The sequence below is a fragment of the Nelumbo nucifera genome, chromosome 4, assembly GCF_055504915.1.
Source record: "Nelumbo nucifera cultivar China Antique chromosome 4, China Antique-T2T, whole genome shotgun sequence".
NCBI lineage: Eukaryota > Viridiplantae > Streptophyta > Magnoliopsida > Proteales > Nelumbonaceae > Nelumbo > Nelumbo nucifera.
The window spans coordinates 51,948,590-51,968,366 of record NC_142652.1 but is presented as its reverse complement, the minus strand read 5'-3'; the positions used below and the strand labels follow the sequence as shown (position 1 = coordinate 51,968,366).

The 19,777-nt window shown below is 46.7% G+C and overlaps 37 non-coding genes and 5 pseudogenes across 37 annotated transcripts; all 42 read left to right on the top strand.

Annotated features, from left to right (window-relative positions):
- The first annotated feature begins 130 nt into the window (after window positions 1-130).
- LOC148796212 (5S ribosomal RNA) lies at window positions 131-249 on the top strand. The gene has a single exon (XR_016073921.1). It is a non-coding gene; the product is annotated as a 5S ribosomal RNA (ribosomal RNA).
- A 355-nt stretch (window positions 250-604) lies between these two features.
- LOC148796211 (5S ribosomal RNA) lies at window positions 605-723 on the top strand. The gene has a single exon (XR_016075053.1). It is a non-coding gene; the product is annotated as a 5S ribosomal RNA (ribosomal RNA).
- A 354-nt stretch (window positions 724-1,077) lies between these two features.
- LOC148796210 (5S ribosomal RNA) lies at window positions 1,078-1,196 on the top strand. The gene has a single exon (XR_016075576.1). It is a non-coding gene; the product is annotated as a 5S ribosomal RNA (ribosomal RNA).
- A 355-nt stretch (window positions 1,197-1,551) lies between these two features.
- On the top strand, window positions 1,552-1,670 carry LOC148796209 (5S ribosomal RNA). The gene has a single exon (XR_016075575.1). It is a non-coding gene; the product is annotated as a 5S ribosomal RNA (ribosomal RNA).
- A 355-nt stretch (window positions 1,671-2,025) lies between these two features.
- Window positions 2,026-2,144, top strand: LOC148796208 (5S ribosomal RNA). Its single transcript, XR_016073141.1, has one exon. It is a non-coding gene; the product is annotated as a 5S ribosomal RNA (ribosomal RNA).
- A 354-nt stretch (window positions 2,145-2,498) lies between these two features.
- LOC148796207 (5S ribosomal RNA) lies at window positions 2,499-2,617 on the top strand. Its single transcript, XR_016073920.1, has one exon. It is a non-coding gene; the product is annotated as a 5S ribosomal RNA (ribosomal RNA).
- A 355-nt stretch (window positions 2,618-2,972) lies between these two features.
- On the top strand, window positions 2,973-3,091 carry LOC148796206 (5S ribosomal RNA). Its single transcript, XR_016072445.1, has one exon. It is a non-coding gene; the product is annotated as a 5S ribosomal RNA (ribosomal RNA).
- A 354-nt stretch (window positions 3,092-3,445) lies between these two features.
- LOC148796205 (5S ribosomal RNA) lies at window positions 3,446-3,564 on the top strand. The gene has a single exon (XR_016073919.1). It is a non-coding gene; the product is annotated as a 5S ribosomal RNA (ribosomal RNA).
- Window positions 3,565-3,920: 356 nt separating this feature from the next.
- LOC148796204 (5S ribosomal RNA) lies at window positions 3,921-4,039 on the top strand. The gene has a single exon (XR_016075208.1). It is a non-coding gene; the product is annotated as a 5S ribosomal RNA (ribosomal RNA).
- Window positions 4,040-4,392: 353 nt separating this feature from the next.
- Window positions 4,393-4,511, top strand: LOC148796203 (5S ribosomal RNA; annotated as a pseudogene).
- A 355-nt stretch (window positions 4,512-4,866) lies between these two features.
- LOC148796202 (5S ribosomal RNA) lies at window positions 4,867-4,985 on the top strand. Its single transcript, XR_016070142.1, has one exon. It is a non-coding gene; the product is annotated as a 5S ribosomal RNA (ribosomal RNA).
- A 356-nt stretch (window positions 4,986-5,341) lies between these two features.
- On the top strand, window positions 5,342-5,460 carry LOC148796201 (5S ribosomal RNA). The gene has a single exon (XR_016070874.1). It is a non-coding gene; the product is annotated as a 5S ribosomal RNA (ribosomal RNA).
- A 354-nt stretch (window positions 5,461-5,814) lies between these two features.
- LOC148796200 (5S ribosomal RNA) lies at window positions 5,815-5,933 on the top strand. The gene has a single exon (XR_016073918.1). It is a non-coding gene; the product is annotated as a 5S ribosomal RNA (ribosomal RNA).
- A 356-nt stretch (window positions 5,934-6,289) lies between these two features.
- Window positions 6,290-6,408, top strand: LOC148796199 (5S ribosomal RNA). The gene has a single exon (XR_016072675.1). It is a non-coding gene; the product is annotated as a 5S ribosomal RNA (ribosomal RNA).
- Window positions 6,409-6,762: 354 nt separating this feature from the next.
- On the top strand, window positions 6,763-6,881 carry LOC148796198 (5S ribosomal RNA). Its single transcript, XR_016073187.1, has one exon. It is a non-coding gene; the product is annotated as a 5S ribosomal RNA (ribosomal RNA).
- Window positions 6,882-7,235: 354 nt separating this feature from the next.
- LOC148796197 (5S ribosomal RNA) lies at window positions 7,236-7,354 on the top strand. The gene has a single exon (XR_016075501.1). It is a non-coding gene; the product is annotated as a 5S ribosomal RNA (ribosomal RNA).
- Window positions 7,355-7,710: 356 nt separating this feature from the next.
- Window positions 7,711-7,829, top strand: LOC148796196 (5S ribosomal RNA). The gene has a single exon (XR_016072135.1). It is a non-coding gene; the product is annotated as a 5S ribosomal RNA (ribosomal RNA).
- Window positions 7,830-8,183: 354 nt separating this feature from the next.
- On the top strand, window positions 8,184-8,301 carry LOC148796195 (5S ribosomal RNA). Its single transcript, XR_016069493.1, has one exon. It is a non-coding gene; the product is annotated as a 5S ribosomal RNA (ribosomal RNA).
- Window positions 8,302-8,655: 354 nt separating this feature from the next.
- Window positions 8,656-8,774, top strand: LOC148796194 (5S ribosomal RNA; annotated as a pseudogene).
- A 355-nt stretch (window positions 8,775-9,129) lies between these two features.
- On the top strand, window positions 9,130-9,248 carry LOC148796193 (5S ribosomal RNA). The gene has a single exon (XR_016073916.1). It is a non-coding gene; the product is annotated as a 5S ribosomal RNA (ribosomal RNA).
- A 355-nt stretch (window positions 9,249-9,603) lies between these two features.
- On the top strand, window positions 9,604-9,722 carry LOC148796192 (5S ribosomal RNA). Its single transcript, XR_016073140.1, has one exon. It is a non-coding gene; the product is annotated as a 5S ribosomal RNA (ribosomal RNA).
- Window positions 9,723-10,076: 354 nt separating this feature from the next.
- LOC148796191 (5S ribosomal RNA) lies at window positions 10,077-10,195 on the top strand. The gene has a single exon (XR_016073915.1). It is a non-coding gene; the product is annotated as a 5S ribosomal RNA (ribosomal RNA).
- A 355-nt stretch (window positions 10,196-10,550) lies between these two features.
- Window positions 10,551-10,669, top strand: LOC148796190 (5S ribosomal RNA). The gene has a single exon (XR_016072592.1). It is a non-coding gene; the product is annotated as a 5S ribosomal RNA (ribosomal RNA).
- A 353-nt stretch (window positions 10,670-11,022) lies between these two features.
- On the top strand, window positions 11,023-11,141 carry LOC148796189 (5S ribosomal RNA; annotated as a pseudogene).
- A 355-nt stretch (window positions 11,142-11,496) lies between these two features.
- LOC148796188 (5S ribosomal RNA) lies at window positions 11,497-11,615 on the top strand. Its single transcript, XR_016070140.1, has one exon. It is a non-coding gene; the product is annotated as a 5S ribosomal RNA (ribosomal RNA).
- A 356-nt stretch (window positions 11,616-11,971) lies between these two features.
- LOC148796187 (5S ribosomal RNA) lies at window positions 11,972-12,090 on the top strand. The gene has a single exon (XR_016073144.1). It is a non-coding gene; the product is annotated as a 5S ribosomal RNA (ribosomal RNA).
- Window positions 12,091-12,444: 354 nt separating this feature from the next.
- On the top strand, window positions 12,445-12,563 carry LOC148796186 (5S ribosomal RNA). Its single transcript, XR_016072625.1, has one exon. It is a non-coding gene; the product is annotated as a 5S ribosomal RNA (ribosomal RNA).
- A 354-nt stretch (window positions 12,564-12,917) lies between these two features.
- LOC148796185 (5S ribosomal RNA) lies at window positions 12,918-13,036 on the top strand (annotated as a pseudogene).
- Window positions 13,037-13,391: 355 nt separating this feature from the next.
- Window positions 13,392-13,510, top strand: LOC148796184 (5S ribosomal RNA). The gene has a single exon (XR_016073914.1). It is a non-coding gene; the product is annotated as a 5S ribosomal RNA (ribosomal RNA).
- A 355-nt stretch (window positions 13,511-13,865) lies between these two features.
- On the top strand, window positions 13,866-13,984 carry LOC148796183 (5S ribosomal RNA). Its single transcript, XR_016068870.1, has one exon. It is a non-coding gene; the product is annotated as a 5S ribosomal RNA (ribosomal RNA).
- A 354-nt stretch (window positions 13,985-14,338) lies between these two features.
- Window positions 14,339-14,457, top strand: LOC148796182 (5S ribosomal RNA). Its single transcript, XR_016073913.1, has one exon. It is a non-coding gene; the product is annotated as a 5S ribosomal RNA (ribosomal RNA).
- A 355-nt stretch (window positions 14,458-14,812) lies between these two features.
- Window positions 14,813-14,931, top strand: LOC148796181 (5S ribosomal RNA). The gene has a single exon (XR_016072743.1). It is a non-coding gene; the product is annotated as a 5S ribosomal RNA (ribosomal RNA).
- Window positions 14,932-15,285: 354 nt separating this feature from the next.
- Window positions 15,286-15,404, top strand: LOC148796180 (5S ribosomal RNA). The gene has a single exon (XR_016073186.1). It is a non-coding gene; the product is annotated as a 5S ribosomal RNA (ribosomal RNA).
- A 354-nt stretch (window positions 15,405-15,758) lies between these two features.
- Window positions 15,759-15,877, top strand: LOC148796179 (5S ribosomal RNA). The gene has a single exon (XR_016075500.1). It is a non-coding gene; the product is annotated as a 5S ribosomal RNA (ribosomal RNA).
- A 356-nt stretch (window positions 15,878-16,233) lies between these two features.
- Window positions 16,234-16,352, top strand: LOC148796178 (5S ribosomal RNA). The gene has a single exon (XR_016074349.1). It is a non-coding gene; the product is annotated as a 5S ribosomal RNA (ribosomal RNA).
- Window positions 16,353-16,706: 354 nt separating this feature from the next.
- On the top strand, window positions 16,707-16,824 carry LOC148796177 (5S ribosomal RNA). Its single transcript, XR_016069490.1, has one exon. It is a non-coding gene; the product is annotated as a 5S ribosomal RNA (ribosomal RNA).
- Window positions 16,825-17,178: 354 nt separating this feature from the next.
- On the top strand, window positions 17,179-17,297 carry LOC148796176 (5S ribosomal RNA; annotated as a pseudogene).
- Window positions 17,298-17,652: 355 nt separating this feature from the next.
- LOC148796175 (5S ribosomal RNA) lies at window positions 17,653-17,771 on the top strand. Its single transcript, XR_016073912.1, has one exon. It is a non-coding gene; the product is annotated as a 5S ribosomal RNA (ribosomal RNA).
- A 355-nt stretch (window positions 17,772-18,126) lies between these two features.
- LOC148796174 (5S ribosomal RNA) lies at window positions 18,127-18,245 on the top strand. Its single transcript, XR_016073139.1, has one exon. It is a non-coding gene; the product is annotated as a 5S ribosomal RNA (ribosomal RNA).
- A 354-nt stretch (window positions 18,246-18,599) lies between these two features.
- Window positions 18,600-18,718, top strand: LOC148796173 (5S ribosomal RNA). The gene has a single exon (XR_016073911.1). It is a non-coding gene; the product is annotated as a 5S ribosomal RNA (ribosomal RNA).
- A 355-nt stretch (window positions 18,719-19,073) lies between these two features.
- On the top strand, window positions 19,074-19,192 carry LOC148796172 (5S ribosomal RNA). The gene has a single exon (XR_016072444.1). It is a non-coding gene; the product is annotated as a 5S ribosomal RNA (ribosomal RNA).
- Window positions 19,193-19,546: 354 nt separating this feature from the next.
- LOC148796171 (5S ribosomal RNA) lies at window positions 19,547-19,665 on the top strand. Its single transcript, XR_016073910.1, has one exon. It is a non-coding gene; the product is annotated as a 5S ribosomal RNA (ribosomal RNA).
- The last annotated feature ends 112 nt before the right edge of the window (window positions 19,666-19,777 follow it).

The window sequence follows — 19,777 nt, the reverse complement described above, 5'->3', positions numbered from 1 at the left end:
TCTGCTCACGTAGGAGCTTGTGCACGGTTACCAAGGGAGGAAGGCTGCATACACAGTTTTTTCAAATCTAAAACAATTAATGGAGGGGAGCAAGATAGTGCATAAAGATCTAAGCGAGCATGAATTAAACGGGTGCGATCATACCAGCACTAATGCACCGGATCCCATCAGAACTCCGAAGTTAAGTGTGCATGGGCGGGAGTAGTCCTAGGATGGGTGACCTCCTGGGAAGTCCTCGTGTTGCACCCCAATTTTATTAATATTTTATTTCGATATCGTATTTGCAAATTCCATTTGTCGTTTCGGCGAGACAAACGCAAACAACGCGCTGGATACTCGGACCATTTGCGGCACAATCGTCATTACTGAATGAGAACCGTGCAAAAACCGGGCTTTTGGCATTCGTCGTGCATTGTGGGCCCCGCGATAGTATTGCATCTATCCGGGGGTGCGACAGATCTGAAAAGCAAACACTCTGCTCACGTAAGAGCTTGTGCACGGTTACCAAGGGAGGAAGGCTGCATACACAGTTTTTTCAAGTCTAAAACAATTAATGGAGGGGAGCAAGATAGTGCACAAAGATCTAAGCGAGCATGAATTAAACGGGTGCGATCATACCAGCACTAATGCACCGGATCTCATCAGAACTCCGAAGTTAAGCGTACTTGGGCGAGAGTAGTACTAGGAAGGGTGACCTCCTGGGAAGTCCTCGTGTTGCACCCCAATTTTATTAATATTTTATTTTGATTTGTATTTGCAAATTCCATTTGTTGTTTCTGGGAGACAACTGGAAACAATGCGTCGGATACTCGGACCATTTGCGGCACGATCGTCATTACTGAATGGCAACGATGCAAGAACCGGGATTTCGGCATTCGTCGTGCATTGTGGGCCCCGCGATAGTATTGCATCTATCCGGAGGTGCGGCAGATCTGAAAAGCAAACACTCCGCTCACGTAGGAGCTTGTGCACGGTTACCAAGGGAGGAAGGCTGCATACACATTTTTTTCAAATCTAAAACAATTAATGGAAGGGAGCAAGATAGTTCATAAAGATCTAAGCGAGCATGAATTAAACGGGTGCGATCATACCAGCACAAATGCACCGGATCCCATCAGAACTCCGAAGTTAAGTGTGCTTGGGCGAGAGTAGTATTAGGATGGGTGACCTCCTGGGAAGTCCTTGTGTTTCACCCCAATTTTATTAATATTTTATTTCGATATCGTATTTGCAAATTCCATTTGTCGTGTCGGCGAGACAAACTCAAACAACGCGCCGGATACTCGGACCATTTGCGGCACGATCGTCATTACTGAATGGGAACCGTGCAAAAACCGGGCTTTTGGCATTCGTCGTGCATTGTGGGCCCCGCGATAGTATTGCATCTATCCGGGGGTGCGGGAGATCTGAAAAGCAAACACTCTGCTCACGTAGGAGCTTGTGCACTGTTACCAAGGGAGGAAGGCTGCATACACAGTTTTTTCAAGTCTAAAACAATTAATGGAAGGGAGCAAGATAGTTCATAAAGATCTAAGCGAGCATGAATTAAACGGGTGCGATCATACCAGCACAAATGCACCGGATCCCATCAGAACTCCGAAGTTAAGTGTGCTTGGGCGAGAGTAGTATTAGGATGGGTGACCTCCTGGGAAGTCCTTGTGTTTCACCCCAATTTTATTAATATTTTATTTCGATATCGTATTTGCAAATTCCATTTGTCGTTTCGGCGAGACAAACGCAAACAACGCGCCGGATACTCGGACCATTTGCGGCACAATCGTCATTACTGAATGAGAACCGTGCAAAAACCGGGCTTTTGGCATTCGTCGTGCATTATGGGCCCCGCGATAGTATTGCATCTATCCGGGGGTGCGACAGATCTGAAAAGCAAACACTCTGCTCACGTAGGAGCTTGTGCACGGTTACCAAGGGAGGAAGGCTGCATACACAGTTTTTTCAAGTCTAAAACAATTAATGGAGGGGAGCAAGATAGTGCACAAAGATCTAAGCGAGCATGAATTAAACGGGTGCGATCATACCAGCACTAATGCACCGGATCTCATCAGAACTCCGAAGTTAAGCGTGCTTGGGCGAGAATAGTACTAGGAAGGGTGACCTCCTGGGAAGTCCTCGTGTTGCACCCCAACTTTATTAATATTTTATTTTGATTTGTATTTGCAAATTCCATATGTTGTTTCTGGGAGACAACTGGAAACAATGCGTCGGATACTCGGACCATTTGCGGCACGATCGTCATTACTGAATGGCAACGATGCAAGAACCGGGCTTTCGGCATTCGTCATGCATTGTGGGCCCCGCGATAGTATTGCATCTATCCGGGGGTGCGGCAGATCTGAAATGCAAACACTCTGCTCACGTAGGAGCTTGTGCACGGTTACCAAGGGAGGAAGGCTGCATACACAGTTTTTTCAAATCTAAAACAATTAATGGAGGGGAGCAAGATAGTGCATAAAGATCTAAGCGAGCATGAATTAAACGGGTGCGATCATACCAGCACTAATGCACCGGATCCCATCAGAACTCCGAAGTTAAGTGTGCATGGGCGGGAGTAGTCCTAGGATGGGTGACCTCCTGGGAAGTCCTCGTGTTGCACCCCAATTTTATTAATATTTTATTTCGATATCGTATTTGCAAATTCCATTTGTCGTTTCGGCGAGACAAACGCAAACAACGCGCCGGATACTCGGACCATTTGCGGCACGATCGTCATTACTGAATGAGAACCGTGCAAAAACCGGGCTTTTGGCATTCGTCGTGCATTGTGGGCCCCGCGATAGTATTGCATCTATCCGGGGGTGCGACAGATCTGAAAAGCAAACACTCTGCTCACGTAGGAGCTTGTGCACGGTTACCAAGGGAGGAAGGCTGCATACACAGTTTTTTCAAGTCTAAAACAATTAATGGAGGGGAGCAAGATAGTGCACAAAGATCTAAGCGAGCATGAATTAAACGGGTGCGATCATACCAGCACTAATGCACCGGATCTCATCAGAACTCCGAAGTTAAGCGTGCTTGGGCGAGAGTAGTACTAGGAAGGGTGACCTCCTGGGAAGTCCTCGTGTTGCACCCCAACTTTATTAATATTTTATTTTGATTTGTATTTGCAAATTCCATATGTTGTTTCTGGGAGACAACTGGAAACAATGCGTCGGATACTCGGACCATTTGCGGCACGATCGTCATTACTGAATGGCAACGATGCAAGAACCGGGCTTTCGGCATTCGTCATGCATTGTGGGCCCCGCGATAGTATTGCATCTATCCGGGGGTGCGGCAGATCTGAAATGCAAACACTCTGCTCACGTAGGAGCTTGTGCACGGTTACCAAGGGAGGAATGCTGCATACACAGTTTTTTCAAATCTAAAACAATTAATGGAGGGGAGCAAGATAGTGCATAAAGATCTAAGCGAGCATGAATTAAACGGGTGCGATCATACCAGCACTAATGCACCGGATCCCATCAGAACTCCGAAGTTAAGTGTGCATGGGCGGGAGTAGTCCTAGGATGGGTGACCTCCTGGGAAGTCCTCGTGTTGCACCCCAATTTTATTAATATTTTATTTCGATATCGTATTTGCAAATTCCATTTGTCGTTCCAGCGAGACAAACGCAAACAACGCGCCGGATACTCGGACCATTTGCGGCACGATTGTCATTACTGAATGGGAACCGTGAAAAAACCGGGCTTTTGGCATTCGTCGTGCATTGTGGGCCCCGCGATAGTATTGCATCTATCCGGGGGTGCGGCAGATCTAAAAAGCAAACACTCTGCTCACGTAAGAGCTTGTGCACGGTTACCAAGGGAGGAAGGCTGCATACACAGTTTTTTTCAAGTCTAAAACAATTAATGGAGGGGAGCAAGATAGTGCATAAAGATCTAAGCGAGCATGAATTAAACGGGTGTGATCATACCTGCACTAATGCACCGGATCCCATCAGAACTCTGAAGTTAAGCGTACTTGGGCGAGAGTAGTACTAGGATGGGTGACCTCCTGGGAAGTCCTCGTGTTGCACCCCAATTTTATTAATATTTTATTTTGATTTGTATTTGCAAATTCCATTTGTTGTTTCTGGGAGATACTGGAAACAATGCGTCGGATACTCGGACCATTTGCGGCACGATCGTCATTACTGAATGGCCACGATGCAAGAACCGGGCTTTCGGCATTCGTCATGCATTGTGGGCCCCGCGATAGTATTGCATCTATCCGGAGGTGCGGCAGATCTGAAAAGCAAACACTCCGCTCACGTAGGAGCTTGTGCACGGTTACCAAGGGAAAGAGGCTGCATACACATTTTTTTCAAATCTAAAACAATTAATGGTAGGGAGCAAGATAGGTCATAAAGATCTAAGCGAGCATGAATTAAACGGGTGCTATCATACCAGCACTAATGCATCGGATCTCATCAGAACTCCGAAGTTAAGTGTGCTTGGGCGAGAGTAGTATTAGGATGGGTGACCTCCTGGGAAGTCCTTTTGTGTCACCCCAATTTTATTAATATTTTATTTCGATATCGTATTTGCAAATTCCATTTGTCGTTTCGGCGAGACAAACTCAAACAACGCGCCGGATACTCGGACCATTTGCGGCACGATCGTCATTACTGAATGGGAACCGTGCAAGAACCGGGCTTTTGGCATTCGTCGTGCATTGTGGGCCCCGCGATAGTATTGCATCTATCCGGGGGTGCGGCAGATCTGAAAAGCAAACACTCTGCTCACGTAGGAGCTTGTGCACGGTTACCAAGGGAGGAAGGCTGCATACACAGTTTTTTCAAGTCTAAAACAATTAATGGAGGGGAGCAAGATAGTGCATAAAGATCTAAGCGAGCATGAATTAAACGGGTGCGATCATACCAGCACTAATGCAGCGGATCCCATCAGAACTCCGAAGTTAAGTGTGCATGGGCGGGAGTAGTCCTAGGATGGGTGACCTCCCGGGAAGTCCTCGTGTTGCACCCCAATTTTATTAATATTTTATTTCGATATCGTATTTGCAAATTCCATTTGTCGTTTCGGCGAGACAAACGCAAACAACGCGCCGGATACTCGGACCATTTGCGGCACGATTGTTATTACTGAATGGGAACCGTGAAAAAACCGGGCTTTTGGCATTCGTCGTGCATTGTGGGCCCCGCGATAGTATTGCATCTATCCGGGGGTGCGGCAGATCTAAAAAGCAAACACTCTGCTCACGTAAGAGCTTGTGCACGGTTACCAAGGGAGGAAGGCTGCATACACAGTTTTTTTCAAGTCTAAAACAATTAATGGAGGGGAGGAAGATAGTGCATAAAGATCTAAGCGAGCATGAATTAAACGGGTGCGATCATACCAGCATTAATGCACCGGATCCCATCAGAACTCCGAAGTTAAGCGTGCTTGGGCGAGAGTAGTACTACGATGGGTGACCTCCTGGGAATTCCTCGTGTTGCACCCCAATTTTATTAATATTTTATTTTGATTTGTATTTGCAAATTCCATTTGTTGTTTCTGGGAGACAACTGGAAACAATGCGTCGGATACTCGGACCATTTGCGGCACGATCGTCATTACTGAATGGCAACGATGCAAGAACCGGGCTTTCGGCATTCGTCATGCATTGTGGGCCCCGCGATAGTATTGCATCTATCCGGGGGTGCGGCAGATCTGAAATACAAACACTCTGCTCACGTAGGAGCTTGTGCACGGTTACCAAGGGAGGAAGGCTGCATACACAGTTTTTTCAAATCTAAAACAATTAATGGAGGGGGGCAAGATAGTGCATAAAGATCTAAGCGAGCATGAATTAAACGGGTGCGATCATACCAGCACTAATGCACCGGATCCCATCAGAACTCCGAAGTTAAGTGTGCATGGGCGGGAGTAGTCCTAGGATGGGTGACCTCCTGGGAAGTCCTCGTGTTGCACCCCAATTTTATTAATATTTTATTTCGATATCGTATTTGCAAATTCCATTTGTCGTTTCGGCGAGACAAACGCAAACAACGCGCCGGATACTCGGACCATTTGCGGCACGATCGTCATTACTGAATGAGAACCGTGCAAAAACCGGGCTTTTGGCATTCGTCGTGCATTGTGGGCCCCGCGATAGTATTGCATCTATCCGGGGGTGCGGCAGATCTAAAAAGCAAACACTCTGCTCACGTAAGAGCTTGTGCACGGTTACCAAGGGAGGAAGGCTGCATACACAGTTTTTTTCAAGTCTAAAACAATTAATGGAGGGGAGCAAGATAGTGCATAAAGATCTAAGCGAGCATGAATTAAACGGGTGTGATCATACCTGCACTAATGCACCGGATCCCATCAGAACTCTGAAGTTAAGCGTGCTTGGGCGAGAGTAGTACTAGGATGGGTGACCTCCTGGGAAGTCCTCGTGTTGCACCCCAATTTTATTAATATTTTATTTTGATTTGTATTTGCAAATTCCATTTGTTGTTTCTGGGAGACAACTGGAAACAATGCGTCGGATACTCGGACCATTTGCGGCACGATCGTCATTACTGAATAGCAACGATGCAAGAACCGGGCTTTCGGCATTCGTCATGCATTGTGGGCCCCGCGATAGTATTGCATCTATCCGGGGGTGCGGCAGATCTGAAATACAAACACTCTGCTCACGTAGGAGCTTGTGCACGGTTACCAAGGGAGGAAGGCTGCATACACAGTTTTTTCAAATCTAAAACAATTAATGGAGGGGAGCAAGATAGTGCATAAAGATCTAAGCGAGCATGAATTAAACGGGTGCGATCATACCAGCACTAATGCACCGGATCCCATCAAAACTCCGAAGTTAAGCGTGCTTGGGCGAGAGTAGTACTAGGATGGGTGACCTCCTGGGAAGTCCTCGTGTTGCACCCCAATTTTATTAATATTTTATTTTGATTTGTATTTGCAAATTCCATTTGTTGTTTCTGCGAGACAACTGGAAACAATGCGTCGGATACTCGGACCATTTGCGGCACGATCGTCATTACTGAATGGCAACGATGCAAGAACCGGGCTTTCGGCATTCGTCATGCATTGTGGGCCCCGCGATAGTATTGCATCTATCCGGGGGTGCGGCAGATCTGAAATGCAAACACTCTGCTCACGTAGGAGCTTGTGCACGGTTACCAAGGGAGGAAGGCTGCATACACAGTTTTTTCAAATCTAAAACAATTAATGGAGGGGAGCAAGATAGTGCATAAAGATCTAAGCGAGCATGAATTAAACGGGTGCGATCATACCAGCACTAATGCACCGGATCCCATCAGAACTCCGAAGTAAAGTGTGCATGGGCGGGAGTAGTCCTAGGATGGGTGACCTCCTGGGAAGTCCTCGTGTTGCACCCCAATTTTATTAATATTTTATTTCGATATCGTATTTGCAAATTCCATTTGTCGTTTCGGCGAGACAAACGCAAACAACGCGCCGGATACTCGGACCATTTGCGGCACGATTGTCATTACTGAATGGGAATCGTGAAAAAACCGGGCTTTTGGCATTCGTCGTGCATTGTGGGCCCCGCGATAGTATTGCATCTATCCGGGGGTGCGGCAGATCTAAAAAGCAAACACTCTGCTCACGTAAGAGCTTGTGCACGGTTACCAAGGGAGGAAGGCTGCATACACAGTTTTTTTCAAGTCTAAAACAATTAATGGAGGGGAGCAAGATAGTGCATAAAGATCTAAGCGAGCATGAATTAAACGGGTGTGATCATACCAGCACTAATGCACCGGATCCCATCAGAACTCCGAAGTTAAGCGTGCTTGGGCGAGAGTAGTATTAGGATGGGTGACCTCCTGGGAAGTCCTCGTGTTGCACCCCAATTTTATTAATATTTTATTTTGATTTGTATTTGCAAATTCCATTTGTTGTTTCTGGGAGACAACTGGAAACAATGCATCGGATACTCGGACCATTTGCGGCACGATCGTCATTACTGAATCGCAACGATGCAAAAACCGGGCTTTCGGCATTCGTCATGCATTGTGGGCCCCGCGATAGTATTGCATCTAACCGGGGGTGCGGCAGATCTAAAAAGCAAACACTCTGCTCACGTAAGAGCTTGTGCACGGTTACCAAGGGAGGAAGGCTGCATACACAGTTTTTTCAAGTCTAAAACAATTAATGGAGGGGAGCAAGATAGTGCATAAAGATCTAAGCGAGCATGAATTAAACGGGTGCGATCATACCAGCACTAATGCACCGGATCCCATCAGAACTCCGAAGTTAAGCGTGCTTGGGCGAGAGTAGTACTAGGATGGGTGACCTCCTGGGAAGTCCTCGTGTTCACCCCAATTTTATTAATATTTTATTTTGATTTGTATTTGCAAATTCCATTTGTTGTTTCTGGGAGACAACTGGAAACAATGCGTCGGATACTCGGACCATTTGCGGCACGATCGTCATTACTGAATGGCAACGATGCAAGAACCGGGCTTTCGGCATTCGTCATGCATTGTGGGCCCCGCGATAGTATTGCATCTATCCGGGGGTGCGGCAGATCTGAAATACAAACACTCAGCTCACGTAGGAGCATGTGCACGGTTACCAAGGGAGGAAGGCTGCATACACAGTTTTTTCAAATCTAAAACAATTAATGGAGGGGAGCAAGATAGTGCATAAAGATCTAAGCGAGCATGAATTAAACGGGTGCTATCATACCAGCACTAATGCACCGGATCTCATCAGAACTCCGAAGTTAAGTGTGCTTGGGCGGGAGTAGTCCTAGGATGGGTGACCTCCTGGGAAGTCCTTGTGTTTCACCCCAATTTTATTAATATTTTATTTCGATATCGTATTTGCAAATTCCATTTGTCGTGTCGGCGAGACAAACTCAAACAACGCGCCGGATACTCGGACCATTTGCGGCACGATCGTCATTACTGAATGGGAACCGTGCAAAAACCGGGCTTTTGGCATTCGTCGTGCATTGTGGGCCCCGCGATAGTATTGCATCTATCCGGGGGTGCGGCAGATCTGAAAAGCAAACACTCTGCTCACATAGGAGCTTGTGCACGGTTACCAAGGGAGGAAGGCTGCATACACAGTTTTTTCAAGTCTAAAACAATTAATGGAGGGGAGCAAGATAGTGCATAAAGATCTAAGCGAGCATGAATTAAACGGGTGCGATCATACCAGCACTAATGCACCGGATCCCATCAGAACTCCGAAGTTAAGTGTGCATGGGCGGGAGTAGTCCTAGGATGGGTGACCTCCTGGGAAGTCCTCGTGTTGCACCCCAATTTTATTAATATTTTATTTCGATATCGTATTTGCAAATTCCATTTGTCGTTTCGGCGAGACAAACGCAAACAACGCGCCGGATACTCGGACCATTTGCGGCACAATCGTCATTACTGAATGAGAACCGTGCAAAAACCGGGCTTTTGCCATTCGTCGTGAATTATGGGCCCCGCGATAGTATTGCATCTATCCGGGGGTGCGACAGATCTGAAAAGCAAACACTCTGCTCACGTAGGAGCTTGTGCACGGTTACCAAGGGAGGAAGGCTGCATACACAGTTTTTTCAAGTCTAAAACAATTAATGGAGGGGAGCAAGATAGTGCACAAAGATCTAAGCGAGCATGAATTAAACGGGTGCGATCATACCAGCACTAATGCACCGGATCTCATCAGAACTCCGAAGTTAAGCGTGCTTGGGCGAGAATAGTACTAGGAAGGGTGACCTCCTGGGAAGTCCTCGTGTTGCACCCCAACTTTATTAATATTTTATTTTGATTTGTATTTGCAAATTCCATATGTTGTTTCTGGGAGACAACTGGAAACAATGCGTCGGATACTCGGACCATTTGCGGCACGATCGTCATTACTGAATGGCAACGATGCAAGAACCGGGCTTTCGGCATTCGTCATGCATTGTGGGCCCCGCGATAGTATTGCATCTATCCGGGGGTGCGGCAGATCTGAAATGCAAACACTCTGCTCACGTAGGAGCTTGTGCACGGTTACCAAGGGAGGAAGGCTGCATACACAGTTTTTTCAAATCTAAAACAATTAATGGAGGGGAGCAAGATAGTGCATAAAGATCTAAGCGAGCATGAATTAAACGGGTGCGATCATACCAGCACTAATGCACCGGATCCCATCAGAACTCCGAAGTTAAGTGTGCATGGGCGGGAGTAGTCCTAGGATGGGTGACCTCCTGGGAAGTCCTCGTGTTGCACCCCAATTTTATTAATATTTTATTTCGATATCGTATTTGCAAATTCCATTTGTCGTTTCGGCGAGACAAACGCAAACAACGCGCCGGATACTCGGACCATTTGCGGCACGATCGTCATTACTGAATGAGAACCGTGCAAAAACCGGGCTTTTGGCATTCGTCGTGCATTGTGGGCCCCGCGATAATATTGCATCTATCCGGGGGTGCGACAGATCTGAAAAGCAAACACTCTGCTCACGTAGGAGCTTGTGCACGGTTACCAAGGGAGGAAGGCTGCATACACAGTTTTTTCAAGTCTAAAACAATTAATGGAGGGGAGCAAGATAGTGCACAAAGATCTAAGCGAGCATGAATTAAACTGGTGCGATCATACCAGCACTAATGCACCGGATCTCATCAGAACTCCGAAGTTAAGCGTGCTTGGGCGAGAGTAGTACTAGGATGGGTGACCTCCTGGGAAGTCCTCGTGTTGCACCCCAATTTTATTAATATTTTATTTTGATTTGTATTTGCAAATTCCATTTGTTGTTTCTGGGAGATACTGGAAACAATGCGTCGGATACTCGGACCATTTGCGGCACGATCGTCATTACTGAATGGCCACGATGCAAGAACCGGGCTTTCGGCATTCGTCATGCATTGTGGGCCCCGCGATAGTATTGCATCTATCCGGAGGTGCGGCAGATCTGAAAAGCAAACACTCCGCTCACGTAGGAGCTTGTGCACGGTTACCAAGGGAAAGAGGCTGCATACACATTTTTTTCAAATCTAAAACAATTAATGGTAGGGAGCAAGATAGGTCATAAAGATCTAAGCGAGCATGAATTAAACGGGTGCTATCATACCAGCACTAATGCATCGGATCTCATCAGAACTCCGAAGTTAAGTGTGCTTGGGCGAGAGTAGTATTAGGATGGGTGACCTCCTGGGAAGTCCTTTTGTGTCACCCCAATTTTATTAATATTTTATTTCGATATCGTATTTGCAAATTCCATTTGTCGTTTCGGCGAGACAAACTCAAACAACGCGCCGGATACTCGGACCATTTGCGGCACGATCGTCATTACTGAATGGGAACCGTGCAAGAACCGGGCTTTTGGCATTCGTCGTGCATTGTGGGCCCCGCGATAGTATTGCATCTATCCGGGGGTGCGGCAGATCTGAAAAGCAAACACTCTGCTCACGTAGGAGCTTGTGCACGGTTACCAAGGGAGGAAGGCTGCATACACAGTTTTTTCAAGTCTAAAACAATTAATGGAGGGGAGCAAGATAGTGCATAAAGATCTAAGCGAGCATGAATTAAACGGGTGCGATCATACCAGCACTAATGCAGCGGATCCCATCAGAACTCCGAAGTTAAGTGTGCATGGGCGGGAGTAGTCCTAGGATGGGTGACCTCCCGGGAAGTCCTCGTGTTGCACCCCAATTTTATTAATATTTTATTTCGATATCGTATTTGCAAATTCCATTTGTCGTTTCGGCGAGACAAACGCAAACAACGCGCCGGATACTCGGACCATTTGCGGCACGATTGTTATTACTGAATGGGAACCGTGAAAAAACCGGGCTTTTGGCATTCGTCGTGCATTGTGGGCCCCGCGATAGTATTGCATCTATCCGGGGGTGCGGCAGATCTAAAAAGCAAACACTCTGCTCACGTAAGAGCTTGTGCACGGTTACCAAGGGAGGAAGGCTGCATACACAGTTTTTTTCAAGTCTAAAACAATTAATGGAGGGGAGGAAGATAGTGCATAAAGATCTAAGCGAGCATGAATTAAACGGGTGCGATCATACCAGCATTAATGCACCGGATCCCATCAGAACTCCGAAGTTAAGCGTGCTTGGGCGAGAGTAGTACTAGGATGGGTGACCTCCTGGGGATTCCTCGTGTTGCACCCCAATTTTATTAATATTTTATTTTGATTTGTATTTGCAAATTCCATTTGTTGTTTCTGGGAGACAACAGGAAACAATGCGTCGGATACTCGGACCATTTGCGGCACGATCGTCATTACTGAATGGCAACGATGCAAGAACCGGGCTTTCGGCATTCGTCATGCATTGTGGGCCCCGCGATAGTATTGCATCTATCCGGGGGTGCGGCATATCTAAAAAGCAAACACTCTGCTCACGTAAGAGCTTGTGCACGGTTACCAAGGGAGGAAGGCTGCATACACAGTTTTTTCAAGTCTAAAACAATTAATGGAGGGGACCAAGATAGTGCATAAAGATCTAAGCGAGCATGAATTAAACGGGTGCGATCATACCAGCACTAATGCACCGGATCCCATCAGAACTCCGAAGTTAAGCGTGCTTGGGCGAGAGTAGTACTAGGATGGGTGACCTCCTGGGAAGTCCTCGTGTTGCACCCCAATTTTATTAATATTTTATTTTGATTTGTATTTGCAAATTCCATTTGTTGTTTCTGGGAGACAACTGGAAACAATGCGTCGGATACTCGGACCATTTGCGGCACGATCGTCATTACTGAATGGCAACGATGCAAGAACCGGGCTTTCGGCATTCGTCATGCATTGTGGGCCCCGCGATAGTATTGCATCTATCCGGGGGTGCGGCAGATCTGAAATACAAACACTCTGCTCACGTAGGAGCTTGTGCACGGTTACCAAGGGAGGAAGGCTGCATACACAGTTTTTTCAAATCTAAAACAATTAATGGAGGGGAGCAAGATAGTGCATAAAGATCTAAGCGAGCATGAATTAAACGGGTGCTATCATACCAGCACTAATGCACCGGATCTCATCAGAACTCCGAAGTTAAGTGTGCTTGGCCGAGAGTAGTATTAGGATGGGTGACCTCCTGGGAAGTCCTTGTGTTTCACCCCAATTTTATTAATATTTTATTTCGATATCGTATTTGCAAATTCCATTTGTCGTGTCGGCGAGACAAACTCAAACAACGCGCCGGATACTCGGACCATTTGCGGCACGATCGTCATTACTGAATGGGAACCGTGCAAAAACCGGGCTTTTGGCATTCGTCGTGCATTGTGGGCCCCGCGATAGTATTGCATCTATCCGGGGGTGCGGCAGATCTGAAAAACAAACACTCTGCTCACATAGGAGCTTGTGCACGGTTACCAAGGGAGGAAGGCTGCATACACAGTTTTTTCAAGTCTAAAACAATTAATGGAGGGGAGCAAGATAGTGCATAAAGATCTAAGCGAGCATGAATTAAACGGGTGCGATCATACCAGCACTAATGCACCGGATCCCATCAGAACTCCGAAGTTAAGTGTGCATGGGCGGGAGTAGTCCTAGGATGGGTGACCTCCTGGGAAGTCCTCGTGTTGCACCCCAATTTTATTAATATTTTATTTCGATATCGTATTTGCAAATTCCATTTGTCGTTTCGGCGAGACAAACGCAAACAACGCGCCGGATACTCGGACCATTTGCGGCACAATCGTCATTACTGAATGAGAACCGTGCAAAAACCGGGCTTTTGGCATTCGTCGTGCATTGTGGGCCCCGCGATAATATTGCATCTATCCGGGGGTGCGACAGATCTGAAAAGCAAACACTCTGCTCACGTAGGAGCTTGTGCACGGTTACCAAGGGAGGAAGGCTGCATACACAGTTTTTTCAAGTCTAAAACAATTAATGGAGGGGAGCAAGATAGTGCACAAAGATCTAAGCGAGCATGAATTAAACTGGTGCGATCATACCAGCACTAATGCACCGGATCTCATCAGAACTCCGAAGTTAAGCGTGCTTGGGCGAGAGTAGTACTAGCAAGGGTGACCTCCTGGGAAGTCCTCGTGTTGCACCCCAACTTTATTAATATTTTATTTTGATTTGTATTTGCAAATTCCATATGTTGTTTCTGGGAGACAACTGGAAACAATGCGTCGGATACTCGGACCATTTGCGGCACGATCGTCATTACTGAATGGCAACGATGCAAGAACCGGGCTTTCGGCATTCGTCATGCATTGTGGGCCCCGCGATAGTATTGCATCTATCCGGGGGTGCGGCAGATCTGAAATGCAAACACTCTGCTCACGTAGGAGCTTGTGCACGGTTACCAAGGGAGGAAGGCTGCATACACAGTTTTTTCAAATCTAAAACAATTAATGGAGGGGAGCAAGATAGTGCATAAAGATCTAAGCGAGCATGAATTAAACGGGTGCGATCATACCAGCACTAATGCACCGGATCCCATCAGAACTCCGAAGTTAAGTGTGCATGGGCGGGAGTAGTCCTAGGATGGGTGACCTCCTGGGAAGTCCTCGTGTTGCACCCCAATTTTATTAATATTTTATTTTGATATCGTATTTGCAAATTCCATTTGTCGTTTCGGCGAGACAAACGCAAACAACGCGCCGGATACTCGGACCATTTGCGGCACGATCGTCATTACTGAATGAGAACCGTGCAAAAACCGGGCTTTTGGCATTCGTCGTGCATTGTGGGCCCCGCGATAGTTTTGCATCTATCCGGGGGTGCGACAGATCTGAAAAGCAAACACTCTGCTCACGTAGGAGCTTGTGCACGGTTACCAAGGGAGGAAGGCTGCATACACAGTTTTTTCAAGTCTAAAACAATTAATGGAGGGGAGCAAGATAGTGCATAAAGATCTAAGCGAGCATGAATTAAACGGGTGCGATCATACCAGCACTAATGCACCGGATCCCATCAGAACTCCGAAGTTAAGCGTGCTTGGGCGAGAGTAGTACTAGGATGGGTGACCTCCTGGGAATTCCTCATGTTGCACCCCAATTTTATTAATATTTTATTTTGATTTGTATTTGCAAATTCCATTTGTTGTTTCTGGGAGACAACTGGAAACAATGCGTCGGATACTCGGACCATTTTCGGCACGATCGTCATTACTGAATGGCAACGATGCAAGAACCGGGCTTTCGGCATTCGTCATGCATTGTGGGCCCCGCGATAGTATTGCATCTATCCGGGGGTGCGGCAGATCTGAAATACAAACACTCTGCTCACGTAGGAGCTTGTGCACGGTTACCAAGGGAGGAAGGCTGCATACACAGTTTTTTCAAATCTAAAACAATTAATGGAGGGGAGCAAGATAGTGCATAAAGATCTAAGCGAGCATGAATTAAACGGGTGCGATCATACCAGCACTAATGCACCGGATCCCATCAAAACTCCGAAGTTAAGCGTGCTTGGGCGAGAGTAGTACTAGGATGGGTGACCTCCTGGGAAGTCCTCGTGTTGCACCCCAATTTTATTAATATTTTATTTTGATTTGTATTTGCAAATTCCATTTGTTGTTTCTGCGAGACAACTGGAAACAATGCGTCGGATACTCGGACCATTTGCGGCACGATCGTCATTACTGAATGGCAACGATGCAAGAACCGGGCTTTCGGCATTCGTCATGCATTGTGGGCCCCGCGATAGTATTGCATCTATCCGGGGGTGCGGCAGATCTGAAATGCAAACACTCTGCTCACGTAGGAGCTTGTGCACGGTTACCAAGGGAGGAAGGCTGGATACACAGTTTTTTCAAATCTAAAACAATTAATGGAGGGGAGCAAGATAGTGCATAAAGATCTAAGCGAGCATGAATTAAACGGGTGCGATCATACCAGCACTAATGCACCGGATCCCATCAGAACTCCGAAGTAAAGTGTGCATGGGCGGGAGTAGTCCTAGGATGGGTGACCTCCTGGGAAGTCCTCGTGTTGCACCCCAATTTTATTAATATTTTATTTCGATATCGTATTTGCAAATTCCATTTGTCGTTTCGGCGAGACAAACGCAAACAACGCGCCGGATACTCGGACCATTTGCGGCACGATTGTCATTACTGAATGGGAATCGTGAAAAAACCGGGCTTTTGGCATTCGTCGTGCATTGTGGGCCCCGCGATAGTATTGCATCTATCCGGGGGTGCGGCAGATCTAAAAAGCAAACACTCTGCTCACGTAAGAGCTTGTGCACGGTTACCAAGGGAGGAAGGCTGCATACACAGTTTTTTTCAAGTCTAAAACAATTAATGGAGGGGAGCAAGATAGTGCATAAAGATCTAAGCGAGCATGAATTAAACGGGTGTGATCATACCAGCACTAATGCACCGGATCCCATCAGAACTCCGAAGTTAAGCGTGCTTGGGCGAGAGTAGTATTAGGATGGGTGACTTCCTGGGAAGTCCTCGTGTTGCACCCCAATTTTATTAATATTTTATTTTGATTTGTATTTGCAAATTCCATTTGTTGTTTCTGGGAGACAACTGGAAACAATGCATCGGATACTCGGACCATTTGCGGCACGATCGTCATTACTGAATCGCAACGATGCAAAAACCGGGCTTTCGGCATTCGTCATGCATTGTGGGCCCCGCGATAGTATTGCATCTAACCGGGGGTGCGGCAGATCTAAAAAGCAAACACTCTGCTCACGTAAGAGCTTGTGCACGGTTACCAAGGGAGGAAGGCTGCATACACAGTTTTTTCAAGTCTAAAACAATTAATGGAGGGGAGCAAGATAGTGCATAAAGATCTAAGCGAGCATGAATTAAACGGGTGCGATCATACCAGCACTAATGCACCGGATCCCATCAGAACTCCGAAGTTAAGCGTGCTTGGGCGAGAGTAGTACTAGGATGGGTGACCTCCTGGGAAGTCCTCGTGTTCACCCCAATTTTATTAATATTTTATTTTGATTTGTATTTGCAAATTCCATTTGTTGTTTCTGGGAGACAACTGGAAACAATGCGTCGGATACTCGGACCATTTGCGGCACGATCGTCATTACTGAATGGCAACGATGCAAGAACCGGGCTTTCGGCATTCGTCATGCATTGTGGGCCCCGCGATAGTATTGCATCTATCCGGGGGTGCGGCAGATCTGAAATACAAACACTCAGCTCACGTAGGAGCTTGTGCACGGTTACCAAGGGAGGAAGGCTGCATACACAGTTTTTTCAAATCTAAAACAATTAATGGAGGGGAGCAAGATAGTGCATAAAGATCTAAGCGAGCATGAATTAAACGGGTGCTATCATACCAGCACTAATGCACCGGATCTCATCAGAACTCCGAAGTTAAGTGTGCTTGGGCGAGAGTAGTATTAGGATGGGTGACCTCCTGGGAAGTCCTTGTGTTTCACCCCAATTTTATTAATATTTTATTTCGATATCGTATTTGCAAATTCCATTTGTCGTGTCGGCGAGACAAACTCAAACAACGCGCCGGATACTCGGACCATTTGCGGCACGATCGTCATTACTGAATGGGAACCGTGCAAAAACCGGGCTTTTGGCATTCGTCGTGCATTGTGGGCCCCGCGATAGTATTGCATCTATCCGGGGGTGCGGCAGATCTGAAAAGCAAACACTCTGCTCACATAGGAGCTTGTGCACGGTTACCAAGGGAGGAAGGCTGCATACACAGTTTTTTCAAGTCTAAAACAATTAATGGAGGGGAGCAAGATAGTGCATAAAGATCTAAGCGAGCATGAATTAAACGGGTGCGATCATACCAGCACTAATGCACCGGATCCCATCAGAACTCCGAAGTTAAGTGTGCATGGGCGGGAGTAGTCCTAGGATGGGTGACCTCCTGGGAAGTCCTCGTGTTGCACCCCAATTTTATTAATATTTTATTTCGATATCGTATTTGCAAATTCCATTTGTCGTTTCGGCGAGACAAACGCAAACAACGCGCCGGATACTCGGACCATTTGCGGCACAATCGTCATTACTGAATGAGAACCGTGCAAAAACCGGGCTTTTGGCATTCGTCGTGCATTATGGGCCCCGCGATAGTATTGCATCTATCCGGGGGTGCGACAGATCTGAAAAGCAAACACTCTGCTCACGTAGGAGCTTGTGCACGGTTACCAAGGGAGGAAGGCTGCATACACAGTTTTTTCAAGTCTAAAACAATTAATGGAGGGGAGCAAGATAGTGCACAAAGATCTAAGCGAGCATGAATTAAACGGGTGCGATCATACCAGCACTAATGCACCGGATCTCATCAGAACTCCGAAGTTAAGCGTGCTTGGGCGAGAATAGTACTAGGAAGGGTGACCTCCTGGGAAGTCCTCGTGTTGCACCCCAACTTTATTAATATTTTATTTTGATTTGTATTTGCAAATTCCATATGTTGTTTCTGGGAGACAACTGGAAACAATGCGTCGGATACTCGGACCATTTGCGGCACGATCGTCATTACTGAATGGCAACGATGCAAGAACCGGGCTTTCGGCATTCGTCATGCATTGTGGGCCCCGCGATAGTATTGCATCTATCCGGGGGTGCGGCAGATCTGAAATGCAAACACTCTGCTCACGTAGGAGCTTGTGCACGGTTACCAAGGGAGGAAGGCTGCATACACAGTTTTTTCAAATCTAAAACAATTAATGGAGGGGAGCAAGATAGTGCATAAAGATCTAAGCGAGCATGAATTAAACGGGTGCGATCATACCAGCACTAATGCACCGGATCCCATCAGAACTCCGAAGTTAAGTGTGCATGGGCGGGAGTAGTCCTAGGATGGGTGACCTCCTGGGAAGTCCTCGTGTTGCACCCCAATTTTATTAATATTTTATTTCGATATCGTATTTGCAAATTCCATTTGTCGTTTCGGCGAGACAAACGCAAACAACGCGCCGGATACTCGGACCATTTGCGGCACGATCGTCATTACTGAATGAGAACCGTGCAAAAACCGGGCTTTTGGCATTCGTCGTGCATTGTGGGCCCCGCGATAGTATTGCATCTATCCGGGGGTGCGACAGATCTGAAAAGCAAACACTCTGCTCACGTAGGAGCTTGTGCACGGTTACCAAGGGAGGAAGGCTGCATACACAGTTTTTTCAAGTCTAAAACAATTAATGGAGGGGAGCAAGATAGTGCACAAAGATCTAAGCGAGCATGAATTAAACGGGTGCGATCATACCAGCACTAATGCACCGGATCTCATCAGAACTCCGAAGTTAAGCGTGCTTGGGCGAGAGTAGTACTAGGAAGGGTGACCTCCTGGGAAGTCCTCGTGTTGCACCCCAACTTTATTAATATTTTATTTTGATTTGTATTTGCAAATTCCATATGTTGTTTCTGGGAGACAACTGGAAACAATGCGTCGGATACTCGGACCATTTGCGGCACGATCGTCATTACTGAATGGCAACGATGCAAGAACCGGGCTTTCGGCATTCGTCATGCATTGTGGGCCCCGCGATAGTATTGCATCTATCCGGGGGTGCGGCAGATCTGAAATGCAAACACTCTGCTCACGTAGGAGCTTGTGCACGGTTACCAAGGGAGGAATGCTGCATACACAGTTTTTTCAAATCTAAAACAATTAATGGAGGGGAGCAAGATAGTGCATAAAGATCTAAGCGAGCATGAATTAAACGGGTGCGATCATACCAGCACTAATGCACCGGATCCCATCAGAACTCCGAAGTTAAGTGTGCATGGGCGGGAGTAGTCCTAGGATGGGTGACCTCCTGGGAAGTCCTCGTGTTGCACCCCTATTTTATTAATATTTTATTTCGATATCGTATTTGCAAATTCCATTTGTCGTTCCAGCGAGACAAACGCAAACAACGCGCCGGATACTCGGACCATTTGCGGCACGATTGTC